This window comes from Pecten maximus, chromosome 16, assembly GCF_902652985.1.
Source record: "Pecten maximus chromosome 16, xPecMax1.1, whole genome shotgun sequence".
In the NCBI taxonomy this organism is placed as follows: Eukaryota; Metazoa; Mollusca; class Bivalvia; order Pectinida; family Pectinidae; genus Pecten; species Pecten maximus.
Window position 1 is genome coordinate 5309176 of NC_047030.1, and position 10241 is coordinate 5319416.

Below are 10241 nucleotides of genomic sequence, written 5' to 3' on the forward strand. Positions count from 1 at the left end.
ACATAAGAACAGCGTGGCTAGGACTCCACAGATCAGTATAAGGGGAGATAATTCGTTGACGCCAATACCTGCATGGAAAGTAGAAGTTCTTGTAGTAAAACTAGTCAAAAAGATATCCTTTAAAAATGTTCTTCAATTGAATAATATATACCGCCAGAATGTTTGAGTTCTTTATATTACACTATTTAATACGCGTTAATCACAAGAAAGTGCACCGCACCATACCGTTACAATCAACATTACCGTTATCAACATGCATTTCTATTTTTAGAGTTGTATTTTACACTTGTTCTTTTGATTTTTATTTAAAAGTTGTTGTTCTATCGTCAAAACGTGTTTTACAAAACTTTGGATATTAAATTGAAAGTAATGGGATATTTAATTCGTAAGGGAGGGGGTTATCCATCCCTAAACTATCGGGTAAAGAAATATGTTCTGACCTAATTAAAGCAATCCTTAATTAGACTTCATATATCTGAAATAATTCATCTGTAAATAACATACGAGTATTGCGAAACCATTTCGTTACAGGAGCATGCTATATATGTCTTACCTGAGCTGTGTGTGGTATTTCTAGCGTGACCTAATACAAAAGGAAAGAAAAGAAAAGAAAATACATATCATACATATAAAAAAACCAGTGATGTTATTGATCCTTGTCAAGATAGAGCAGTAATGTTTTATCAATGTCATCATTATAACTTACGATTTTGAAACACAATAATCTTAATAGTTTTCTTACTCGATTTCACGATTGAATGATAATTCAGGGAAGGCGCAGATAATAATTACCGAAGCATCGTTAGTAAAGCAGCATTATTCAAATTATGAGGTCATAATAATCATTTCCTCATTGTTTTACTTCTCGCATTGCAAGCATTCATTTATGTGTTTGGGAATTCACCCGCAACACCAATCAAATGAATATATATGTAAATCGACTGAGGTAAGTCTATGTTAAATGTTATTACGGATGTAAATAGAGGATTTCGCCATAAAACATAACATTAACTTCTTTTAGTATCTAGTTTGACGGAAATTCTGTAAATTATTATGATTAATTATATCATAACTAACATAGCTGTGGTCAGCTCATTATTCTATAAACAATATTTAGATAAAATGCTGGCTCTTATAGACTGGATATTCATTTAATGCTTTCGAAGTCATTTTTTTAAACATATACGTTTGTAAGAACAGTGATGTCGGGATATGTGGTTTCACATTATATCTTTTCAGAATGCATAATCATTGCAATACTTTTGACAAGGATAGTCTTGTAAAATATCCATTTAATGGCAGAATGAAAGAAAAATTTACAAATGAAAAATTCAATAGCATAAGATAGTTGACAAATAATAAGCAGAAATTGCTTTTTGTTTATTTCATTTTTCCGTAAAAAAGAATTGAAAAGCGCTTGATGCATATGTATCTGTCCCTTTATCGTTATTGACGCTACATACCAAAATACGATCATAATACAGCACCAACAAGTAAGTATACGTATCATTTTAAATCAGTATTAAAATTCTATATTGCATATCCGATGTCTTGACGTTTGCTGATGACATGCTTGCAATGTCTGCCTCTGTTTCCACTACAAAACAATGCAGAGTTTTTTAAATATCATATCTAAATTCCGAAAAATGCGTGTGAAATGTGGAACAGCTACCATGACGCAATTGTCCAATGGTCCGTTGTATATATTTTAAAGTATTACTTACTCTGTCCAGATTAATTAGTGGCTATTTGTTTTTGGGAATCGTAACGTTTGTCCGCATGCCAGGTGATCAGATAAACTCGCCTGTACTTGTAATAAGTTAATATCAGATTCCACTTATTTTTACGCGCACTATGAATTTATTAAAATTGTCATTTATACCTTTCGGATGATATTAGCTTTTGATCATATGACTTTCAATAATAGTCTACTTGACTTGACGAACATTTTCAGTAGAGAATATCTGCCAGATCAATTAACGTTGGTGGGTGAAGACCACTAGCTTATTCTACCGTGTCTGGTGAAATGCGTTGTGGGCAGGATTACTACACTTATATACCAAATATCATCAAAATCGGACAATATTTTAATTAGGACCAATCAGAGGCCAGGGAATGGCAGCCACCTTTCTTTTTGAAAAAATAACAACCGCTATTTTTAAAGAATACTTCACATATAATCCAAAAACCGAATAAGATCGATAACATGATTTCTAGCCCGCCTATATTCATGCCTATGCCTTGGGTTACTGGAAGTTTTAGCGTTTCCTATTTCTTTTTCTCATTTCAAGCCTAATTGAGATGGTCATCCAGTTTTTGTCTCTTAAATTCTCGATTCCTTGTTGTCAAGGATTTTCAATGCATTGAACATGTATGCGAAAAGCACGGGCCTTGACATGTTCTTATGACCTGAAATTAACATGGTTTCATCCCTAGATCACTTATTTTGACAAGGAGAGGGACATAATATTACAATGATGTCCCTGTTAAATGTACCACGTCAGGATATAGCATTTAAACATAATTTTTATGATAACTTTTGATAATTAAACAAAATAATGTTATTGATCTTTTTCTTACTCCATGTAATGTTCAAATGATGATTCAGGAAAGCCGGATGATATAATTGATGTAGCATTGCTATGAACAACATATAATAGTATAATGATAGTTTTCTTAATTCTAAAGGCTTTCTCCTTGAATTGCGAGTATGAATATGTGTGGTGGGGAATTCACCCGCAAGATAAACAAAAGAAAACCACCTGCAAATCGACTGATTGAGTTTATTTTACATGTTATTAAGTCAGTACCTAAATGGATGATAGCGTCATCAAACAATAATTATACTTTTAATCCATAACTACGCTTGCTTCACAACTGATTTAGCACGTGATTAAATTCGGTACCGTGTGTAATTGTTTCTGCTTACACAATGCAGCCTGATACTACTTTCAAAGTATTCGATTTGTCAATTGTTACCTCAATCATTTCTGATTGGCTAACATCTGGTATTTGACCACAAACTATTTTTACTACTCTGACTCATTTTGTTGTTGTCTGTTATTCAAAAGATCAACATGGATACGTTCTTTGGGTTTACTTGGGGTCAAGATTGACATGATTTGGTGAGAGAGATGTCCTCATTGAAGATCGATTAAACTTCGATTTGAGTCGCACGGAATAAAATTTGACATGGTTAAATAGACTACGCACGTAAGTAAGATATTCAACGTACCTACTATTGAACAACAAAACAAATAAAAATGAAATTAAAAAAAAAACACTTTCGTGTTATTACTCTTACCTTTGTTAAGAAGTTTTATCCTTAACACAAAACTGTTAAAAATCCATATTTGTGAACACTTGTATCGTGTCCGTAAGTTGATAAGAGATTTTCGTGGAAACACACATGTCAAACGTGAATTACATAGCACACGATATCAGTTTCCGAAACATTTGTTGAAATACATGATGCATTGAATGAATAAATAATTTAACATCACTATAAACAATAATAGCATACATGTACATACAAAATTCAGAAAAGGATTGGTAATAAAATCTTCATGTATACATGTATTTTGTCTAGAAATCTACTGTGAGATTTTACTCCAAGGCGAATGTTGCAGCGAAGTTATTTTAAAAAAGTGTTTTATAAATAGAGCACACAAACACAATGACTGTCAAATTGATATACACAATGTATATATATAGTTTTTATCGACTGTGGGTAAATTTGTTATTTTGACAGAATATGATACCTTTTGACAAAGATCGTCCTGTAAAATATTCCTTGGGTGGCTTCTCCAAAGATAATTTAACATAAAAGAAATATCAAATTTAGAATCATTAGATGGTTGCGGTGTTATGACAAAGTTTTTTTTATTATATCTAATTGCTTTGTAAAATTTGAAAACGTTTGATGAATATTCGTGATAAGAGCTGTCGTTTCATCTTTATTGATGCTGTAATTTAACGATCATAAAAACAATAATATAACAATATAGGATCATAATACTGCTCGCACGAGGAGTATACATTTGAGTATTATTCTAAGACTACCGGGTATTTTGATGTGAATAATCAAGATCAAAATTCAATATTGCTTACCCGATGTCGTGGGTGTTGGTGATGACGTGTAGTTAAGTCCTGCTGCTGTTTCCTCTAAAAATAATGCATGTTTTGATATATATACCATAAAATATGCATGTGTAATGTGTAACGACTATCCTGATCAATTAAAAAGGAAATTAACCATTTTTTATTACTTTATATTAATATCAGCTGTTGATCATGCGACTTTCAGTAATACCTTAATTGACTTAATTTGCATTATCGTAAGGATACTAATATTTAAGAATTAAAAGTCAGCCAACAAAAAAACACCTACTCACCGATTTTGACGACTGCCAAAATCATAACCAAAGTGAAACATACCAAATACAGGTTAGCCTAAAGAATAAACATAATTTATATTACGCAATCGATAAGATATTCGTTAAAAAGCTGGTGTCATGTAATGCATAAAGCGTGTGAATAACTTATAATTAATAAATTAATGAATATATAATGCATTGCTTGCCTTGCGCTTGATTCTAGAGAAATGTTTTTGTTCTAATTATCATAATTATCATAAACATTTGAACATAGCAAGAGGAGCTAATACCAAATTATATTTAGATAAAAGATGCTAGATCACTGAGAAAAAGTAACTATATATGATTGACTTGAAAGAAGAATAAGCTGTCTTATAATTTGATATAGCACCAAAAGCTACGTACTTTGAGTTACTGCCCTCCTTCTAAATGTTGTGCTTCTCTTTTCAATAATCTAATTCAGGTATCTAATTAATCTTATCCCGAAGAAATTCTATTCCTTACCTCTATATTTGGTTGTTGTTATCGGCGATGAATTACGCGCTTGATCAAGTAGTATTAATACAATACCCAAAAAGATTAATTAAATCTTAATGTGACAAAGAGGTTTAACCTCTGGGGGAATTTATGAATGTCTAACCAAAGGCTTGTCTTGGGTTGACTATTCATGAATTCCCCTAAGGGATGAGTTTTCTTTGTCACACTACCTAGTATGGAATTATCATTTTCTCCCGCTATTTTCAATAATTACATATTCCATCGGTGATAAAGTTCTAATTGTAAGCAAATACACACAGTCGACGAATACATATACTCAGTTAAAGAGGTACCAATAAGAAATGAAATTAATAGAAAACAAATAAAAAAAAAAAATAAAATTAAATAAATAAATTAGATAAAACAGTTTATACTTGTACCAATATCAATATTATTTAACAAAATAATCATAGGTCTAAAATAAATTTACAATATTCATTAAAACAGACAATAAAATATGGTATCAGTGAAAATATTCTGTAATTATTGGTGTGAATGTTGGTATCAGAAGTTCAACGGCTGATTGTGAAGCAATAAAACACAGATTTTGTGGAATTGGAAGGTGTTGAATTCAAGAAGATACGATTTTGTTTCACTTGTGATAGTTACATGATGTTGCGATCACCATCATGGGAGGTAGGTGTACTGTTGACGTCGTCAGATTCACATGTTACTGTGTAAGACAGAATTGCGGACAATTTGGTGTCTCCTATTTCAAACGTCATCTTTAGGGATTTAAGAAACTTGCTTGTTTTATTATAAATTAGTGTTACACAAAACGTAATTCCGGAAGATGCGCAAATAAGGAGAAAATGATAATATTACAGAATCTGCTTCTTCTTAAAACTGCTAAATTACAAAGACTGCGTATGATGGGTGGCATATTATTAGGTGTAATAAAAAATAATCTTTACATACCATGGTTAGTGTTCTGCTTCCTGTGCGTTTATAGTTACAAATACTGTCTGGCCGGGTTTATAAAGCAAACGTGATACGATTGTTGATCCATTACCTAAGGAACAGATTGATTTGTTTTTGCAAAACATCTAAACAATGACTTGAGGTTAAGCAATATTGCGAAGCACTCACGTCAACATTCCAAATGTGTCTAGAAAAAGGATAGAATTCTATAGTACGAATTAAACAGTTAAACACATTATATATATGAATCATTATTGAAAATTAGGGACATCGTTCTCCTTCACATGTTGTTTTCCTTTACCCCACACCGTATCACGTTGGTCTATACCTGCGTGGCTTACACACTTTATATTCATTTCCAGCTGATAAGTGATATATATGTATAGGGATAAATGAAGATATTTCATTTTATTATGCCAATATCATCCATATATCCATAGCCATATGGACCTTAAAGAAATGCCAGAGAAGCCAAAATTGAAAATAGAAAATCAAATGATATTTATACATTATTTCACTTAAACTAATGAAAATGCAGATTCGGTATCATAACTACGACAAAAATTACTATGGTTTGAAATGTATGATTTGAAATTTTGCAATACATGGATGCAAGAGATGAAATTACATAGTATAATTTTTGAGAGAACTGGAGATACACATACGTACACATTTTGAAAAAAAGACATTTTGTTTTGTTTTTGATTCATTTTCAATGCCTTTTTCACAAATACTTTTATTTTGTTCATGTGTTATCCCTTGCGTTTTTGTCCAAATCATGTTTTTTGCCTGCTTTGTATTTTAGAACGATTAAAATGATGTCGTTGCTGAAGAATAGCTTTATTATCTCAGTCTTTTAAATTCAACAACCATTGATTGGTCTAAAAACGAACACCTATTTGATTCACTGTAGTTGTATTTTCAATAGTTGGTATCATTTATGCAGTACATGTTGAGGTAGAATGGCGACACAATCTTACCGTCTTTCAGAAAACTGCATACCTTGTGAACTAATGTAAAGCAATACTTACATTATGGAATCTCATAATAGGTATTTGCTACGATGAAAAGAAGATACTACTGACAGATTGTACGGCAGAATTTAGATCATCAGCAATTACGATACTAATACATGTTAAACACTGTTACGATGATAGTCATGATGGTAAATACAACGACTTCCTAACATACATAATGTTGTTACATTAAGATCAGTGATTTATTCACTTAAATAATGAATTGAACGAGGACGAACACATGTCAACCTTCCCAAGTTATGTGTATTAATTTAGTTAGTCATGTTAGTATTAGTTGGTGAATGAAACTCCTCAAGATCCTAGGATACATCAATGCTTCATTAGTTTTCTAATAACACATCCAATCAGAGTATTAGAAAATGCATGCTTTATTCATGTGCACTATGACAACATGCTCCGTAGTCTGAAGCTAAATTTCACGGTCCAAGATATTTGTCGGTGTTTGATGCAGACGCTATGTCATGTCTTAAAGATGACTAGTCTCACTTTAATGAAAATATATAAAAATGCATTATTGCATTCAATTTTTGAAAAAAAAAAAAAAAAAATATGTGGAGAGATTATTCGATAAATCGCTTTCCCTACCTACAGAGTAACGTTTAAAGGAGCATTACTCTATGGGAAGCTATTTATATAAAAAAAAACTGCCTTAAACATTACTCTGTAGGTATGGAAAGCGATCTATTGAACAATCTCTCTAGAGATATGTTTTAAAACACGGCATATGAAGTTAATCCACCCGGACCTGTAACAAAAGCTCTACATTGCCGTCATTACTATCGAAAATAAAGGGGATCAAATGGGAATAACAAGTAATCGAAACTGTACAAATGAAGGTCCAACTGATAGTTGCCTGATTTTATACTTATTATTGCAAAAAGTCATATTAGGGTTTATATCTTTGTGCCGTAATATTTCAGTTGGTATTAGCTTATTTCATACTAAGAGGTTTTAGGGAATTGTGTTTAAAAATAGAGCACCCGACGGACGTTCATATCATGAAATACACTGGGGAAATACATTACTAGGTCACATCATGTTGAGAGCTGGCGACCAAAGCCTTATCATCTTGCTAGCTTATATTTGATCGGAATACCTGATCATATTTGGAAAGTGATCATAATTCTGAGCCTTAGTTAAATGTCGACAGTACGAATCACATCTACTCGGTAGGCATTAGAACTGCACCTGCTGCCCCAATTGTATGACTAAATTTTCGACATTATCTTTTCTCTGAACAAGTTCTGAACAACGTTTTCTTATTAATGTCGCCCAGGACAATGCTTTACTTGTGACGTTAGTTGAGCGTTCACCAATTTGAGGAAAGCTGATCTTTGACCGAGACATACCATAGACTATGAACATGATTGTCTCTACTTCTGATTAACGGGTTCTCCCTTTATAAGTATAAGTTATGGATTATAATAAAGATATAGACATGAAATCTCCGAGTATACAAGCAGACACCCAAGACAAGCAGCTATCTTGCACCCAAGGGAAGCCACCCCTAAATGATCATAGCTATTTATAGGACATTGAGCAATACAAACAAAGCCCTTACAACCAACGGTGAAGCTAAATGTCAACCAAAAGGTACGATCCAGTATGATATCGCCACTTATATTATGAATCACATAATGGAGATATTAGGTGCAAGAAGTACGTTCCAAACGCAGAAAATACATTTCGATTTAAACTTTAAATATCCCTGGTTTTCAACATGGTCATTCCATAATACGAACGGAAATGAAAGAAAAAAATATCCTCAACAATATCTTATTACAAATGATATCTAAAATAAACGGTTGGTTATATTATAATCAATATAAAGAAATCATATATGTTTAAAAATGATTATTTTACATTCAAATTAAACCAAAGATAAATTGCCTGTTGGTTCACAGTTTTGTGTATGGTTATAATGATTTATTGTGTGACAGACTGTTGTAATATAAACATTATACATGTATAAATGTTAATAGTATATATTGATGTAAAATATAAAAAAAAATGTCTAACATTTACCGACCCTTAAAACAATGTATTTCCCCAAAATATGTTACCACTACAGTCGTGTAATTAACCTAATAGCAAAGTAACTTAATATAGGTGCAATCTGCATTTGTATATTATCATTGAACATTACTATTGATTTAGTGTTTAGTAACATAGAAATCTATACTTGTAGGAGTAGGGGTAGTAGTAGTAGTAGTCGATGGAGTAGTAGTTTGCATTGTTGTGGTTTATGATGCTTTCCCTCCTCCTGTTTTTATTCCGATCGTTGTAATTGTAAGTCTTAATGTTTTTAATGTTGGTATTGGTCAACATAAAGGATTACTGCATTTAATGTTTCTTCCACATTTAGCATTTTTGATTTCTGATTTATCACAAAATTCAGTTCCATCTGAAATTATTATGAACTTCTACTTATATTTGAATGGTGTTGACATGGAAAGAACACCAATTTTCAAGGAATGCCAATTCGTGTTATTATGCTATTTTATTATTTTGTGGATAAAAAAAAACAAACCAAAAAACAACCTCTATTAGATGAAAGTCTGTATGTTCACAAAGTCCCTGTTTAAGCTTCAAGTGGTGAAACATTCATTTCAAATTCATTTTTAGATATTTCGACAATTCATTGATTTCGTATGATGTATGGTGAACTCTGCCGACATATACTTCAGGTAGAAAATATAAAGGATTTTTCTAATGTGATTGATGATCGCGTTGTTCCCTATACTCCTTGTTCTTGAACCTTGTCTTATTCATTTGGCTACGGATAATTTCTCTTTATCTTATTCCGTGAAATTAAGTTTTATCGAGTGTTTCGGTTTCAATCCTCATTAGAGACACAAAAAATGAGCACGTCCTTTACATCGTCGCCCATGAATAGACTCAAAATATTAGAAACCTTTGCTTCTAACAATAACAATATTGCTACCTCTTGAAGACTTCAACGCGAATTCTTCTCTACACAATATTTGTTTTTTTCAATACCAGTCAATACTATTATATTCCAGTCAACCCCGCTATGGTACATTTGGCCAGAAGAACATGAAAAGTTAACGACTGTTTGGGACCAAACTCCAATATATAATGGTGTTTCGAAAAGAGATAAAATTGAACATAACGACTTCATTTTCGTGTTTGCAATGAGGAAATACTATTTAACTTTATACATTATTTTGACCTAGGTTCGCATGGTTGGTTTCATCGATGAATTCGTTTACAGTAACTGTTTTACACTATTTTTAAGCTCATATGCCAAGAAAAGTCATTACAAAAAGGTCATTTTTTTCGTTTCTGTAAAAAAACTGTTCACAACTAGAGAATAGTAATAGTGTTTGCTAGAAGTACAAATGTACCC